Source organism: Trachinotus anak, unplaced genomic scaffold (assembly GCF_046630095.1).
Source record: "Trachinotus anak isolate AG129_WGS33_773 ecotype Australia unplaced genomic scaffold, CSIRO_AGI_Tana_v1 ptg000014l, whole genome shotgun sequence".
In the NCBI taxonomy this organism is placed as follows: Eukaryota; Metazoa; Chordata; class Actinopteri; order Carangiformes; family Carangidae; genus Trachinotus; species Trachinotus anak.
Window position 1 is genome coordinate 2,180,613 of NW_027273865.1, and position 18,849 is coordinate 2,199,461.

An 18,849-nucleotide genomic window follows, 5' to 3' on the forward strand; every position below is an offset into this window, starting at 1 on the left:
GAGGAAAACTGCTCCAGTCCGGTCAGAGCGTTCACACTTTAACATTTCAGTCACGAAGCTGATGGAGTTATGGTGATAAAGAGCTGCCGCCTCACTCCAGGACACGGAGGCTGGACACAGTCGCTGCTGTGGGAATTGAACCTGTGACCTCACGGACGGAGGCTACATGGAGCGGAGCAAGTCACATTCATTTGTAAGGTTTGTAAATGGAGCAGCTTTTAATCAGGTGTTTCACAGCAGCCAGACAGCGATCCTGTGACCAGATGAGAGATTACACCAGAGAGACGATCTGAGCGAAGTGTGCTTCCCAGGACCACAACGCTTTAATTAGCAAGACGCACTGAATGTGACAGAATCCGACTCTAATTGAGACACACTGGAGGAAGCTAAATGTGTTGTGCAGAAAATTGATGTGACAAAATCATTTTTAAACACAAAATGCGTTGAAATTCAATTAAAATGTTTGGTAAAGTCTTATACATATCAGCATAAAGAAGTCAGCCTGGTGTATCAGGGCCCAGGGTGGTTCTGAAGGGTTCAGAGCCTGTCCTCCTGTTAAAAACCAACCCACAGGTCGTCTGACAGCAGGTTATTATGACCCCTAGTTAGGTTTTGTTGCTAGGCGACATCTAGTGGTTGTAGTAATGGTGACAGGAGCAAAGGGAAAAGTGCGGTGACGTAGTTTATAGAGCGACAAAGTCCACGTCAGGAGGAGGTTGGGATGGATGGATGAATATGACACAGGAGAGCGGTGTTCGATTCCCATGTGACAGTAGCAGTTTATGTTGTTTTTCTATGTGTTATTTCAGGAGACACTGGTATGGGTCATATTAGAGGGTTGTTTGTTGTTCAGGTTGGAGGACTGGTTGAGGACCTGTTGAGGACCCGTTGAGGACCCGTTGAGGACCTGTTGAGGACTGGTTGAGGTTCTGTTGAGGACTGGTTGAGGACTGGTTTAGGGTTCAGCATGCTCAGGTTTAAATGCAAACATGTTGTAACTGTCCGTTTTAGGAAAGTTTAAACATTTGTTACACACAGTTATGTTGATTCAGTTGTTGGAAAGATGAGGGTGTTTCAAGAGCTGACGTGTCATTCGATGCTTTAACAGCATCTGAACGTCCCTTTAGGACAACGGCTTCACAGTCAGTTTATGGAACATTCTGCAATAACCAACCCACCAGGGTGTGAAATCAATCTCAAACTCTCAGTTTTCACCCTGCAACTGAATGTGAAAACTTGAATGACTTCAAGGAGAGACTGTCCAAACGTATGCAGACTACAAAGACACACAAATGACAGATTCCTTGCAGAGAGATCGTGTAGGCGGTGGGACACAGCCTGGGGGAGGCCATGACTGCAGGCTTTACACTTCACCTTCAGGTGTTGGTTAACACTTCAGACATGGTTGTACAAACTAGTCTGCTTGAAGCACACTGTTACATTCACCACATCACCACTAGATCAGTAAACCTGTAAACTGAACAAATGGGCTGTTCTGTCAGCTACAGTTTTGTTGATTCTTTTTGATACAGAAATACACATGAAGCCAGAAAACACATGAGCAGTAGTAAGTTGGCTTTTTAGACATGTTGTTATCTGACATGGATTTTTATAACCTGTATCACCAGTTTCTCTGACCTACAGCAGCTGGTGTCAGCAGGCTCTATTCTATTGCCACTTTCAGAATGAAAATGTCTGGTTGTGCGTATATTTTTTGGCAATCCAACAACATGAAGTTTGTTCTACAAAGACCAAATTTAAGACTTGAAGAGGTATTAAAATTTGGATTCAGCAGACCTGTGACTTTCACAATTTTATAAGGCCAGTGGATTTTTTTCATATTGCTAAATTTCTTAGCTTAACCTTTCTGTGGCTATTATTGTGAATATATAATATATAATCACATGCTTTTAGCTGCAACATGATGATGTTTTAATGCAGCAGTACTATTGTAGTGAGGAAATCAGTTGCTGTGGCTTGATTTAATTCAGATCTGATTGCTCCACTTTGGTCATACTGGAGGAATAAGACAGACCGTCCTGACTCTGGCACAGTGGTCATGACACATTTGGTCGTTTCAGTTTAGCTCCAGTGGCTGAGGACTGCAATCTGACTTAAGATCAGCAGAGATATCACATTTGACAATGAGGAGACAAACTGACAAAAATCCAGCTTACTGTTACATCCGCACACTTCAGTCATATTTCTTCTGCTTCGGATAAAAAGAGTCTGTTGATGCTGTAAGCATTCCTGAAGAAATTGAAACCAAAGCCTCCTTTACTTTTATAGCCGCACAACAAAATCCCAGATCCAAATCACTATCAAAATCTAATCAATTGTTCTCTGGCTCAAGACCAAAGTGTCTGCAAAACATCAGAGAGAGAGAAATCCTCCTCTTAGACGGACAAACTGAGCCTCCAACAGCTCCTGCTGACGTAGTTCACATCAGTTGAGATTCTCCACCTGCTGCAGTTTCATTTGGAGAACTGAATCTCCCATCCAATGGTGACACACACACACACACACACACACACACACAGCAGCTGTCTGTGTAATGATATCCGCTGAAATACGTTCTGCAATGTTGTCTCTCCATCTTACAGCATCAACATCTCCTCTGAAGCTGCTTTTACCTCCAACTGTTCACAACAAACAAATGAGGGACATGTTTCCAACAAATAGTTTGAAGCTCTGAAAACTCTAAGAGTTATTAGAAATGATAATAACTCGAAGATATAAGAAAGGATGGAGGCTTTTCTGGTGGCCTGACCTGCAGGTTGTCCAACAGGTGACATTATCATGATTTCTGACAGGACAGCAAAGTACCACACAGTCAATCCAAACTTCCTTCACTGGGGCAGATGTGAAGCATCCAGTCGACTAATGAGGTTTGTTAGATGTATCTAAACCTGATTCTTTGACTGCCTTGATCACCCGATAAAGACTAATTACATCCCTGCTTCTCGGTACTGTAGAATTTATCCCTGCTGGCTACCATTCAAAGTCTGACTGTAGGCCAATCAGATCGAAGCAAAACTAATGTGCTGTATCAAAGAGGCTCGTCTGACTGGCTGCTCCGCACAAAGCAGCAGCATCTGATTGATCCAGGAAATGGTTTCTCAGTGGACACAGAAGATGAGTTTACAGAGAAAACACCTGTGTAAAACTGGTGAGGCAGTTTTTGGTGGGGAAAGAGGTTCATTACAAACTCACTGTTCTGGAGGTGAAGTTGAAATCTGAAGCTGGTGAGTTTTGATTTGATGATAAGAAACTCTGAAGACTGCATCCTCAGTCTCTTTAAGAGCTGTGACTAACTATTAGTTTCCTTATCTAATAATCTGATGCTTATTTTTTCATATATCTTTCGGTCTCTTATATTAGCATTGAATTGTTTTGTTAATTAATTAAATAGTTCAATAGCTGAATTTCTTTGGGGTTTTGGACATTTGAGGGTTTTGAGAGGGATTTTTCTGTATTTCCAGACAATTTGAATGAAACAACTAATGGATTAAGAACCTGATTGTAGCTTGCAGTCCCATCAATTATCAGGAAATAATAAAAGCACACCTCCATTAAAACTGCTCAGATGTCAAGGTGATATCTTTTTTATCTTTTTTGTCTGACCAACAAAACCCAAAGATATTCAGTTTACAATTATATTAATCAGAGAAAAGCAGCACATTTTCATACTCAATAAGCTGCAGAATGTTTGACAGTTTTCTTCAGTTATCAAAAAAGTTGTCGATCTCTCAATCAACTTATCTTTTTGGCACCAGTCTCCGTCACAGAACTGCTTCGCCTTCAACCCAGACAAAGAAGGCTGTTTGTTTGCGCTCCTCTCATTTTTACCACACATTAAAAAGAAAAAAAAACAATGTTTACACTGATTTCATCAGATGTGAGACGCCCAAACTGGACTGTGAAGTGTTGACATGGAGAGAGGATGTGCAAGCCTTGCGTGGTGTGATCTGCCTTGGTGAGCTTCAGCCAGATAAACTGGTGTTGTTGTTGTTGCTGTGGATTAAAGCCTGGTGCATTCCTACAGCAGATTGCCCTCGGAGGGAACGGACAGGCCTTTTAGTGTAAAGGTATTAAACCCAGGTCTAATCCAGAGCTAGGAGAGCAGCCAATTTAAACTGGATTCAGCCCACAGGCCAACACATCACTCAGCCTCTCAGTCTGTAGTGGATCTGAGAGTCACACTCCACGTCCACCACTTCCCTTTATGTTTACATATCATATTCAGTGATTTAAGGAACAAGCCTGGTGATCTTAATGTCAATAATTCCCATGAAATAATTAAAACCAAATTTGAATGTATCCTGTGTGTGAATCACAGCCTGATGTCTCTTCTTCCCTCTGAGCTTAAAACACATCACTGAGCCACACTGTTACACCAGGCGACATGTTCCTTCATCACCATGAACACACACACACTATAGTTTATTTTGACTCGATACACATGTATATGATGATGCTGCCATGGCCACACAGATGCAGAAAGCATAATTTAAGCCTTTACACAACTGGGTGTCAGTTTCAGGGGCTGTTTCAGAAAAAAAAAGCAGTGACTTCGTTTGAGAGCATTAACTCTGCAATAGAAAATAAATGCTGGTGTGTAAATCAATATATATGTTCAAAATTTAAGTGTCGAACTGCTACAGTTACGTGATTCATTGACAAGTCGATCAATTTCAATTTTATCTGTTTAGCTCCAAATCATAATATTCATTATCTCAAGGCACTTTACAGGCACTTTATTATAGAGAGAAACCCAACAGTCCCCCCCCCCCCCAAAAAAAGCAGGTCTACGATCTATATTAATACTTTGAAAGTATCAAAAAAGGTCTGTTAAGTTATAAAGCTCCAAAGACCACGGAGAAGAAAGTTGTTCTCTCCCACAGAAAACACTGTTTCTGAGACGTCTCGTTTGTATTCCTGGCAGGAGTGCTACAGGAACGAGTGGGTTTTTGGTTAGATGGCTGAAATAAGGTCTCTGGTTAACACAAGCTCAAGGCATTTTCATTTTTCATTCTACGACATTAAATACATCAGTAAATACTCCAGTCGAACTTTTACACATTAGTTTTATGGTTGCTCACAACTGGCCAAATGAGACTTTTAAGAGGAAAGGCTTTTGTAGAAGATATCAGAGTTAAATCAGACTATAAATTGGAAATTTAGTGGTGGTGACATTGAGGTTTTGTGACCATAATGTAGCTTGTTTATAGCCTAATGTTAGCTTTTTGTATTTAGTCTTCATTTATGAGGATTATCCTGCTGAACAAAAGGTGTCCGTATCATAAACTGATGATTGTTGCAGTTTGTTTTCTGCAATAATCCAAAAGCTAATGAAAAAATCCAAGTGGCTTTTAGTTGAGGGAACGTGGCTGATGCTAAAGTTGGCTACAAGAATACGTGCTCCATGCCAGCCTGAGGGCAAGTTTGGCACACCCTCAAACAAAGCTAGTGTTTTTTGTTTTTGAGATAAATAAAGACTCTGATTGTACTGTGAGTCATTCAAAGCTACTCTTATGGAGTCCCTGAAGAAAAATATGGAGCTGGAATTGAGCATAATGGCTCAAAAAGTGTCAATCTGAAAGACTTCAGTCCTGGTTGATTTGGTGACACCTGTGGTTGTCACTTTAATGAAGAAAATGACTCTTGTCTTGTTTTGTAGAGACATTTTTGACCAACGATAGCAGTAAATGCTAAGTGTACTGACACATTCCATTTCCTGTGACTTCTACATAATAAAGGTCAACTTGTGTTTCACCAGTTAAATGATTTAAATGTGTAGCTGCAGCAGGAAATGTTGGGTTTGCATGAGCAGCAACTGAATACAGCTTTTTCTTCTAGGAATGTCTTGACACCCAGGTCATAATACTGCAAATATCTAAATATTGTAATACTTTCATCACTTTTATCATCGCCTTTGTGTTATGTCCTGCAGTGATGGATAGTTACTTAACAGACATTTATTTGAATGAAAATCTTTGAGATTGCCACTTTAAATGAACAAAACAAACTTTTTTGTGACATTTTATAAACTAGATGGCGAATTGGTGAATTATATTGTAAAGAACTGTTTGTTGCAACCCTAAACATGTACAGTAAAAATGGCTCAATACCCAGTGAATCAGAGTCAGACGTTCTCTGTGATCTTCTTTTAGTAGTGTTACAAGTTGCTGTTCCTCATGGAGACTTAACAGTGTGTGTGTATGTGTGTGTGTGTGTGATCAGTTTTTAATCCACAGACAGTAGTAAATTCTTTTCTCAATATCTGCCTCAAAGCCACTTGTCCTCTTTGCAGCTCTTGAACAGTTTGAGCTGAATTGAAGGTTTTTTATTCACGGTTGTGCCCTCATTACCATGCAGACCTATATTTTCAAAATACAATTCTCTAATTATCCCTGCTGTCGTAGTTTTGCATCAGGGGCAGGGGCGGGAGGGGGTGCTCTGGAAAAGCTTTCATGTGCAACGCTGTTAGGGTCCATTTATTTTCAACTCAGTTCCTTCAACAAAAAAAATGGTGGGCAAGATTTCTGTGTGCTGGTTCACAACAGAGTGTTTGCTCCTGATTATTCAGGGGAAGACAGAAAGATGAAGCTTTGCATTTTTGAAAGGAAGAAGAATTTCTGTGGTACAATACAAGCGTACAACAGAGATCACCTTGAAAAAAACCCAAAACAAGACAAAAACCAATTAACAGATTTTAACTTTGAGCTTCTTTAGAGGCCCACTGAGTCCGTCTTTTGGCCCTACAAGTTACTGTGTCAAACAGTTTGACCTATAAATGAAAACAGTCTGTCTCATGATTAAATTTCACCTCCATTTTAATGGTTGGTCAGTCAACAGGCATATTGCCGTGGAAATTGGTACAGATATATCAGGCCTTTAGAAGATACATTCTGTCACCAGCAGATCAAATTTTGTCACTTAATCAGTGAAATGTCTGACATCTGCTCACAGAATTGACACAACATTTGCACAGACATTCATGGATCCCACAGGGCAAATCCTCCTGATTGTGATGATCCTCTGGTTTTTCATTTTGTACCATCATCGTGTCAAAATTACAATTTTTATCTTTTAAAAAATGGGTACCTGCGAAACTACTGACACTCCCATCAGCCCCAGCTCAATCTTGTGCTTTGTGCTAATTAGCAAAAGTTAGCATGCTAATAGACTAAACAAAGCTGGTGAACCTAGTATACATTATACCAGCTAAACATCAACATGTTAGCATGCTGACATTAGCATGTAGCTCCACTGTGCCTGACTACAGCCTCACAGAGCCACTAGCATGACTTTAGACACTTAGTCCTGTTATAAATACATTTATAAACATAACAAAACTGAACAACTCTCAAAATCACCATATTAATCCACATATGTTTCTAATATGCAATTATGCCACACATGAAATTGCTAATTGTTGTTTCCAGATTCACAGCAGTCAGAAACAGTGACTGTCAGCAATCAGTGTGTAAAGATTTGTAAGTGTAATTAAAGCTCAAAGACCAAGAAGTGGTGACAAGAACTAGTCAAAGTAACAAGTCAAAAGCTACTTAGCTACGTGTAGCTCTTCATGGATAGAAGATAACTGTCCCACACTGAAAAATAAAATCACTGTGAAAGACTGCCGCTGTTTGAAAAAGGTTTGGAAACCACTGATCTAAAAGTGAGTTGTGTATTTTAATGGCCCTTTTGTTTAAATCTTTAACTTGCTGCTACTGCTGCAGGACTTCAATAAACACCTCCACCACCCTCCATGCTGATGTGTCCTTGAGCAAAACCTGAAACCTGCAGGTTGGAGTACTGCTCTGCAGCTGACCTTCACCTCTGACCCTTGACCTCTGAGAGCAAATGGTCAAGTGGAAAGAGGATTTCCCTGCAGGGAGCAATAATGTTTCAAATTACATGACACTTGATTTAAGCCTGTTAAATCCATCAGAGGGCTCAGGAGAGGCTGCACGCAAAGCTCTCACATAGGTTTACATGTGAAGAAGATATGTGGTAAACACACAGAGAGCAGCTGAGAGCATCAGCCACGCATCTTCACAGCATGAAGAAATCTGATCAAATCAAATATGACTGGGTCCTTGCTGTAGTCTGAATATATAGAAATAAGGTTTCTGCTGCTTTAGTTGTCAGACTTAATGTGACTGTAGTAAACTGCTAAACTAAGAAACAGGCAAACCTGCTCAAAACGTATTACTCCCAAAAATCATTCATTTAAGTTACCTTTCCCACGTCCACAGACAATCTCTGTGATGTACATGAACCATACATCTGTGAACACATCTGCCTATGCAGAAACCCACTGTAGAAAAATAGGCTCAAGTGCACATCCACTGTTTGTGTCTGCATGCATATTGGAGAGTATCCTGCACGTGCATTCACTCACTCAGTAGCAGCAACAATGATCACTGTAGATATAATGGCAACAGAGTTTCCAAAGCCAAAAACGTGAAGGAAAAACATGCTAAAAATACACCACATCAGCTTTGTGCACGTGCAAAAAAAAAAAATACTTGTTACCACATAAACCCACCACAACTGGTGTTGCTCCTATACTGTGCATTAAAAAGTGTGTGGTCGCCCATGGGAAAGCCATGTTTCAGTCTGTGGCCACAGCCATCACAGCCACAGGAAGCCAGTTGGGGTCTTTTAACCAATCAGACCCACTGTTTGATCAAAGATCAAGAACTCAATGCCAACGCCTGTGTGGCCAGATCATACATCAGATGTTCAAATCATTGTAGTATTGTAATCACAGTGTCTTGTTATGACCTTGGTTTTGCTTTAGTTTCAGAGAAATCTGACTTCTGTGAGGTCAAAGCTGTTGGACTGATTGTGAGACCCTCAGCCATGAAAAACCAGCAAAACCTGGATTCAAAATAAATTTCTATGCCCACTGTGTGCTTCTGCAACTTTGAACTGTCTGCTGTTTAACAGGACGAATTATACTTTAACCACCTATTCTCTCTATTAAAAATGAACTCAAATGGGTGTTACAGTAATAGAAAGCGGATTTATTAGTTTGTCAGTCAACTGCAACAAGTATCAGAGGTCATAGTGTTCAGGCAGAGCAGGATCTAGCTGTCATGGGATCTTGTATAAGCTGAATACGATGAAATCAGAATATGGAGAGCTTTTTTTCAGTTGTACGCTTTTGTCAGTTTTTTAAAGATATTTTTGGGGCATTTCGCCTTTTTTTTGATAGGACAGTAGAGAGTGACAGGAAAGGGGGAGAGAGAGAGGGAATGATATGCAGGAAAGAGTCGGGCCAGTCAGGAGTCAAACTGGCAACTTGCCTGCTGAGAGCGTCTGTGCTCGTGTGGTACGCGTCCTAACCACTCGGCTATTGGGTCGCCCCCTCTTGTCGGTTTTTAATAGAAAGCTGAAGCACAACACAGATGATGAAAGCAAGGACCTCTGAGTCTCACACAGTCTTCTTCCTCCAGGAACAAACTCACTATTGGCTAGAAAATGAAATATTATTTTTTCCTCAAGTAGATGCAGAGTGCTTCAGTACACTGTCTCTCTTTGATGGGCGTGATAAGAATAAAAATGTTAAGCACTTGATGGCTGTTATAGAAGAATCTATGTTGGCTGTCAGTACTGCTCCCAGACCTGACAGATAACAGAGTACAGGCCAGCTGAGCCCACACACCTACAGACACTGTCTTTACATCAGCGCTCCAGCTGGGCAGGACAACCATCCTCGTCCTTCAACCTCTAAACGCGTTCATCTTCTAGCTGTGGGCTGATAGTAGCTTTGTATTGATTCCTTCAGGACACTGGGGGGACACATCTGAATGTGAAGGAAGAAGCAAAAGCTCAAAGCACAAAACTGTTTGGTTTGATTTTATGACTGTTACCAAGCTAATGACTATTTTCATTATTGATACAGCTGTTGATGATTGTTTCAATTAAACTTTGACATATATTAATGACCATAAATTTCCTGATTAACAACAACAGCCAAAATTATAATCACATAAAAGAGCAGCAATTCTTTGCATTTTTTCAGTTTTTTACGAACGTTCAGTGGTTTTATTTGGTAAACATCCAAAAACAATGAGGTCAGGTCAGATGAGAATATGCTATTTATCATCTAACTGCCTGATTAAGTTATCTTACAAGTTGATTCAGAAAAAAACATATGGGATATGAGATCTGGGACATCTGTGATATGAATTTACAGATGCAGGAGGGGTTTCACTGTTTGAAGAAAAAAAATCTGCTAAATTAGATTAGTGGCGTATTTCAGCTTTTTGTCTACATACTACATTACGTCCACATACAACACAACTGACCCAATTTTCATTGTAGAATTTGTTAAAATCAACTCAAAGCACAAGATATTCATAAATAGATACCAGAACTGATTCATTCTAGTGGCAATTTGTGCAAATATCTGACTGGATTTAAACTACAGGGTAATGGGCTACCTCAATATGCCAGCTAGGTCTGTAATGATGTGGCCAGGAGGGAAACAGTGGATTGTCCTCTCAAAATGGGTTTGTATAGTGACATAATTGCAGAGTGATAGTTGCATAAGTGTCAGGAAACATCTTTAGTTGGAGTATAAATTGGAGATCCATAGTTCCAACACTCAAACTGTCATCTCCTCTCAACCATTCATCTTAATTGTTAAAGCTTCCAGATGTTTTGCAATTCTTTGTCACAATTCAAGCTCATTTCTGTGGAACTGAAGCTGCAGGGATTGGCTGGATGTATGAGACTGTGGGCGACGAGCAGAGGAGATGCATCACTGACCAGATCTTTGAGCTGACTGAACCTCCACCATTCTCTGTTTCCAAAAATCCACCCTAATTCCCAATGTGCACCTTCTTTCTGTCTGTAATGGCTCAGTTTACCTGAACATCCACCCTTGGTTTCCACAGTCTTAAACCCAACAAATGTCAATTTTAGGCCTTTAACCTGTCTGTCCTCCAACATTCCAGTTACAAAATTAATCCTTTATTGAAACTCAAGACCCCAATTTAAATAAATTTTTAATTAAATTTTCTCCCAAACTACTCAGTTCAACCCAAATTTTATTTGCACAGCAACAAATCACAACATACAGTATCTCAAGGCACTTAACAGGTTAAGGTCAAGACCTCACAATATTATAGAGAGAAACCCAACAGTTTGCTCAATGAGCAGCACTTGGTGACAGTGGAGAGGAAAAAAGATTTTATATTTAAAGGTCCCATCCAGTCTAAAGGTAGATGTCCAAGCAGGTCTAGGTTCTATATTAATACTGTGAAAGTATCAAAGCCTCAGTCCACAGAGTGATGCACACAGCCTGTATTCAGACACTGAGCCTTAAAACCAGCCGTCAGGACTTCCGGAACTTTGTGATGCCCCAAGCTCCGCCCACCTGGACCTACCATCAAACCTTACAGGATTTGGTGTCTTTGAGTGTTTACCTGAAATCTATTATATTTTTATTGGATCACTCAGCAAACAGTCAGTGACTCAGAAGAGAGGCTGAGAGTCTCTCCGACCTGTTGTTACTAGAGCTCCAGAGAGAAGCCTGAGAGAGGAGATGTAAAACTACACTGAGATGGTTTTTGGTTCTCAAAACCACAAATATATCTTGTTATGGATATCAACACTTCAAATAAAACACTGGAACAGTGTAAAATATGGCACCTTTAACATATTTCAACTCATACACTATGTTGTATTTTACTACATCAGGATGACAGTAAAAACTTTCAAGCATGTGTCAGTGGTTCAGGTTCACACAGAATCCTGTTAGTCCCTAAACTCTCACCCAGATCAGCCCTTCTCTTGTTCTTACCAATCAACCAGCAGCTCATCCACCTCCATCTCACTATAGGCATTTCTCACAACATGCCGCCAGTTTAAAGGGACATTCTGTGTTTTCTTTTTTCTCCTCTCTGTCCATAGTGGCATCATTATAAGAGCCTATTATGGCGTTACAGAGGCCAGCTCACAGACTAAATGCCTTGTTTCTGTCCGCCATGGGAGCCTTCTATAGAGCCGCAACTCCCTCCTTCAACAGAGAGGCCCCTTCATCGCACTGCCCTCCTCCTCCTCCTCTGCCTCTCATCCTCCTCGCTCTCTTCACCCTCAGACACAGGCAGGCCTTTATCTGCCCATCATGTGCTCGCTCTCTTTTTCTCTTTTTTCTCCAGCCTGACCCTGTTTTCCACAGCGAACAGGCATGCCAGTTAGGATTTGGGGGGGGCAACACACACAGACACACACACATAGCAATGGGGAAAAGGCTGATTTGGAAAGCCAGCTAAATATTTTATCCATGGCCACGTTATCTGTCTGTGTAGCTTAATACCGATTTGATGTTATCTTCTAAGTCTTTCCAGCAGAGGTTTTTTTCAAATTTTATTTCCTGGTCAAATAATCTCTTCCTATCTGCTGTGCAGCTTCTGAACTGAGCATCTGAGTGCTGTTGTCTTTGCTAGCTGGAAGAGGTGTTGATGTTGGTGAAAACATGGACTATAATGTCCAGCCAATGATTATTAAGAGGCAAACAAAAAAAATTGAATATATGGCTGCAAACTATTATTTTCCATATTAAATAATCTGTTGATCATTATTTTTTCATGAAAAAAAAGAAGAAAATGCTGAAAACTTCTGTCACATCTTCCCAGAGCCCAAACCAACATCTTCATCCCTTGTTTGGACAACAGTTCAAAACAGATATAAAACAGGGAGAAGCAGCAAATCCTCAGTTTCAAAATCTGAAACCAGACTGATGACTATAACAATCAACTGATTATCAAAATTCAGACAAAAGTCAACTAATGATGTCATCACTATTCAAGTGTCTCTTCAGAGATGCAGAAGATAACGAAGATTTAAGCTGATAAAGTTGCATGTTCTTGTACTGTACACTGATAAAACTTGGATATTTTCTGTGTAAGACCTTCACCCAGATGTTTTCAGGCCTAGACACTGGTTTCCATCCATTTCCCTACAGCGTCAAAATCAACCTGAACTGGAAAAACCACCTGGAGCTGCACGACCCATCACAGCCAACATCATAATGTCTGTGTTTGATGTCAGCATTATGTTGCCGCTGTGTGGTAATGCAATCCAACCTGCTACGAAACAATGACATGCTGTATATCTGACAAAGAACAACAGCAGACATCACGCTCACTGCTGGAGATTATTTAACACATTTTCTCAGCATATTGGAAAAAAAACACAGTGAGAAGTCAGTCTAAAAGCTGCATATGAAGTATCATATATGTCAGGTAAATTGCACCTCCTTCAGGCTGAAGGTAAAGAGGGCCACACGTCCCTGTGCACGTGTGCTGGGTGGACGACTGATGAACCTGCGTGGGAATGAGCTGAATTGTTTCTCCACGCTGTTTTATGTGTTTTATAGAATTTAAAGACCCTTGTGATGTGCATGTGATGAGAGGACTGGAGGAAACTGTACAGTACATGACTGAACAAGTTCCTCCTTGTCCTCCCACCGTGGACGCCATGTTCGATGTCTACGCGACCATCTTCCCCCAGCTGGTCGGCTGAGTTTTCGTGGTTAAGCTGGCGTGCATGTGGCCAACGCTGGACACACCCCCCTTCTCCACCCTCTCCTATTCTTCTATCACCTCTCACTTGGCTGACAGACCCAGAATCATCTCCATGTTTGTCCGGAAAACTGCAGACCCTCCTCCCTTTCCCTCCTTTTCCTCTAATTTGCCACCATTTATTCTCCTCCTGTCCTCCTTCACCTCCTCTAAATTCTGACTTCCTCTTTGTCTCTTCAGTTTGTCCATCCACCTCCATCTTTTACAGTCACTTCTTTACATGTCTGCTTTTCTCCTAAAGTTGTCTTGTCCTCTTTCACTCCTGCGTATATCAGTTCCTCTTTTTCCTTCATGTCTCCTTTTTCCCTCCTTTGTCTGATCTACTCTGTCCTCCACCGCCGTCTCCTTTGTTCCCTCATTTGTTTCCTCAGTCACTTGTCCACCGTCCTCTCTTGTCTCCTCTGTTCTTCTCTTTTCCTTACACCTCCTTATGCTTCTGTTTCCTTTGTTTGTCTGTTCTTTTTTTGTCTCTTGTCATGTCTCATTTCTCTTTTACCCTTTAATTTGTCCTGCCGTCCTCCCATTCTCAGTCTTTGTCCCTCTCTTGCTGCCACATTTCCCTCTCCTTTCTTTCCCTTTAAATCCATCATCCATCCTCTGCTCCTCATCATCCCTCTCCTGTCATGTCCGTCTTTACTCTCTCCTCCTCTCATCTCTCTTTCATTGTTCTAACATTATACTCCTCTCTTTTTCTCTAATTTGTCTTTTGTATTTTATGTTCACTGTCTTTCCGTCTTCCATCTTTCCCTTACTTCCTTCCTCTACCTATCCTCTCCTTCATTCATCCACCTCCCCTTCTTTCTTGTGCCCTTTAACCCTCATGATATTATAACTGTAGCTTTACTTCCTCATTGTTTGGGGTCCTACTATGAGACCTCTTACAAACAAACTGTTATAAAACTGCAATAAGAGAAATCCAAACAGACTTATTTCAATCACTGATGAAGAGCAGGTGAAAGTTGTATTGTATGTAACCATGTTTTACAGATGGGAATTTTCTGTAGTGGATCACTGTTTCAAATCATGTTTATAGGCAAAGAGACTGTCCTCCTGTAAAAAACCAGTCCATAGGTTGTCTGTGCAGCAGGTTATTATGACCCAGAAGTATTAACCATGACTGTTCGTTGTTATTATTGTAACCATGACAACAAAGATCCTATAATGTGGAAGAAGTACTTATTTTAATCCCAAATCATCATCTTATCCTAACCCAAATTAAGTCATCAGAATTGTTACAGTACTACGACGACGTAGTAAGGTACAGTTCGCTTGTTTATTATTGTAACCATGACAAGTACACCTGCCGCTTTTTCAAGAAACACTTCTATTGGTCGTAAAAGAGGGTTGAAGGACTGGTTGTAATTCTTAGGCTGTAATGTACTCGTCATGGAATCTAACCAAGTACTTTTAAGTACTGTACTTACTTGCAGTTTTAAGACACTTGTTGTTAACTTTATTTTTTCCATTTTATGTTTTTTTTTCTTCATATTTCTACTTCTCGGTAAATCAAACTTTTACTGCACTACATTTATCAGTCATAGTTGCAGTTACATGTACTCAGCTGGAAGACACTTTTATCCAAAGCGACTTACAAGTTATTCAACAGATTAGGATTTTTTTTGTGGTAGACTAAGTTATAATCTACGACAATAAAACTAGCTCCACTTTGACTAACTACATTAAAAGGCAATTTTTTTGCAGGCTAAATTCAGGCTAATAAGCTAGTTGTGCTGTTTTGCTAATTTTACTTATGTAAATGAGTGAAACATGTTCCTCCAGTATCAAGCAAATAGAACAGTGTTAAGAATGTGTTTTAATTTGTCCCATTGTGCCCGCCTCCTTGTAATTTACTTTAACCAGCTATGCACCATTTAGAAGCAGCAGCTATAAACATTTAGCCAGTGAACGGTTTACAACACACATCATGTGGCTGTAACAGTTTGTTAGTTCAAAGTCAAAGTCAAAGTAGCTTTATTGTCAATTTCTTCACATGTTAAGACATACAAAGGAATCGAAAGGACGTTTCCCACTTAGTTACACTGATAACTCCTCCTGTGGACACCCACTGGTGTATGACAACATCTAGAACTACACTATAGTGAGTGAAATATTTATATAGTGCTTATGAATGCTGAATGGGAGTTAAAGTGATCCCTCACACTTCACTTTTCTTTCATTTGTCTCCTCCGCCCTTCCCTCCATCCTTGCCCCTCTCTTTCACTCCTTTCCTCCTTCTGTCTTACTTTGGAATTAATCACATTTCCTTTATCTTTTCCCTTTTAAAATAATCCTCTTCCCTCCTCTTCTCGCTTCATTTTCCTCCCCTTCCCTCCTCCTCCTCCTCTTCCTCCTCCTCCTCCTCCTCCTTTCATGTTAAAGGCTGTTGCTGCTTGTGAGCACGAGGCAAACAGAGATGGTTTTCAAGGAGGAGAGAGGAGCACTGGAGCTCCCCTCCCTGTAGCATATATATATATATATATATATATATATATATATGCACGCACACACACACACACGTGTGTATATATATATATATATATTTATATATGCATACACATATATAATCTGTCAGCGCGCCGATAACGTGTGCGCGCCTTGGAAGTAGAACATGATTCTAATGAGGGGGGTGGGGTGGGGGGGGCTGAGGCGCGCTCACGAGGCTAAGGGGGAACGAGCCAGTCAGCCAGCCAGCCGCGCGCGCATGCTCGAGACAGCAGGTGCCCGAGCCCCCATTGAAGAAAAAAACTAATTTGCATTGCTAATGAGCTCATCTGAGCCTCCTCCCCCTCCATTTTGGGGGGCAAAAAAAATCTTCTAATATGGCGACATGTTTTTATTCGTCTGTACCTTTCCCCATCCTTCCAAAACCAGACAAAAAACATCAACCAAAACCATTCCTAGAGTAGCCCTGCTGTCATTCCAGGAGCTGTGCCGACATTTGGAGGAAAAGATAAAGTCCACCTTCAAATATTATAGAGATTCAAGAGGAGTGAAAACACGGAGCATGAAGAAGGTCACTAGACTTTACTGCTGACTACACCTATTAAATACACACCTGAAGCCACTGCTGCAACATTATAAAAATATATCCTGGCACCTTTTCATTAGGACGTGCTTGTGAGGCGATGGTTTGTGTTCATGGACCGATTTCAACGTGTTTGTCACCGTCAGATTCAGCCAGGGAACAATAGACGGCGGAGAGCGGCGCCGTGGGGAGACGAGGCGGACACACGCTGCACTGGGGGCCCCGAAGACCGACTCATGATCACTTCCGCTGATCAGCCCGTGGGGAGGGATAATAATCATAATGATCAATGGTGATAAAAGAGCAGCGACTGAGGGGGTTCATGGAGGGCGTCCACATCATCATCATCATCATCATCATCAACAACAACAACAACAGTGAGGGGAGCACACAGTGAGATCCTCATGGAGCAGAACAAGCGAAGCGCCAAATTCCCAACAAGCGGACCCCTTGTCTATTGTGGGGGGAGACAGAGGCTGACACACTCCTCCCTTCAGACCTGTGACATCCTCATAGCTGGAACAAGATATTGTAGAAAGAATAATAATGATAATAATAATAATAATAATAATAAATGGTGTGTTCAGTTGTAAACGCTGAGCTCTCACACGCACACGCTGTGATTTCAGTCTGTCGCCATGTGCGTGCGTTTTTACACGCACTTCATCGAAAATGGCTGATACCCTCGCACCCCCTTTTCGCCCCCCCCGTATCATATTCCGGGTTTTATCGCTCTGTTGTTGTGGTTGTGGTCGACGCGCATAAACAACTTCATGCGCCTCCAGATTTTTGGTATAGGCTATTATTCTCCAGACACACACACACGCACACACACGCACACGCACACACACACACACACATGCACACATGCACACGAACAGAAGCAGAAGCAGAGCCACGGCCGGAGCAGCAGGACTCTGTGCTGCTCCTCAACACATACCCCCCCCCCCCCCCCCCCCTTCAGACACCCGGAGCCCCGGTCCGGACCCTGTGAGGGGCCCGGCCGCTCCATCCCGTCTCTGCCACGAGCGGCGGGGCACAGTGCGCGCGGCGTCGCCAAACAACAGCCTGGTGTATTGTCCCCCTCCTCGCGCACAACGGACACCCTCAAAACCATGACAAAAACGAGGACCCCCAGCCAGCACCCCCCCCCCCCCCCCACGTCACCGGGGCCGTTAACAGCAGGGGAATCGCGCGACCTGTAGCCGCCAACTGCAGATCAACGGTTCATTTAAGAAAGAAGAAGAAAGGCAGAGAGACTGCACACAGCAGGGAGAGAGAGAGAGCACAGTCAATCAATCAATCAATCAATCAATAAATACAAGATTCAAACAAACCTCTTCTCGTGCGCGTAAATCCGTTTCCAAGCGCGTGGAGAGAAAGGTAGCTAATAAGCTCGTTGTTGTGCTGCCGAAGCTAAATCCTCCCAGCCATCCTCTCTCTCTCTCTCTCTCTCTCTCTCTCTCACTGTCTGTCTGTCTCTCTCAGCTCCCTTGCGCGTCTGCGTCTCTCTCTCTGTCTCTCTCTCTCTCTCTCTCTCAGCCAATTGTGTGAGATGGAATTGGCGCGAGGGGTCGCGCAGCGGGGCGTTCGCGGGTCCCACACGCACGCGCAGCACACACACACACTCATGCGCTCGCACATGCACACACAGGACGCCTTCTACCTTGCTCACTCCCCTATGGTTGCCCTTAGCAACGATGAAGACCACCGCCAGCCCCGCCCCTCTCTACCCCCCCACCCCCACCCCTAAAATTACCCCCCAGTTAAGGGGCTGAGAGAGAAATGATCTTCCCGGGAGAACAGAGGGTGTGATTTCAGGAGGGTCAATAAAGAAAGAAGGATCCTGAGAGACAGAAGAGAGAGAGTCACAGACTGACAGAAGAGAGAGAGTCACAAACAGAAGAGAGAGAGTCACAGACTGACAGAAGAGAGAGAGTCACAGACAGACAGAAGAGAGAGAGTCACAGACAGACAGAAGAGAGCGAGTCACAGACAGACAGAAGAGAGAGAGTCACAGACAGAAGAGAGAGAGTCACAGACAGACAGAAGAGAGAGAGTCACAGACAGAAGAGAGAGAGTCACAGACTGACAGAAGAGAGAGAGTCACAGACAGACAGAAGAGAGAGAGTCACAGACAGAAGAGAGAGAGTCACAGACAGAAGAGAGAGAGTCACAGACAGACAGAAGAGAGAGAGTCACAGACAGAAGAGAGAG

At 42.1% G+C, this 18,849-nt stretch overlaps 1 protein-coding gene across 1 annotated transcript in view; it reads right to left on the reverse strand.

The window, feature by feature from the left end:
- LOC139632119 (dentin matrix acidic phosphoprotein 1) overlaps positions 1–18,109 on the reverse strand; it is a 35,730-nt gene extending 17,621 nt beyond the window's left edge. The window contains exon 1 of the mRNA XM_071496889.1: positions 17,970–18,109. The gene's annotated coding sequence lies outside the window, so the exon portion shown is untranslated. The remainder of the gene's footprint in view (positions 1–17,969) is intronic.
- Between the last annotated feature and the right edge of the window lie 740 nt (positions 18,110–18,849).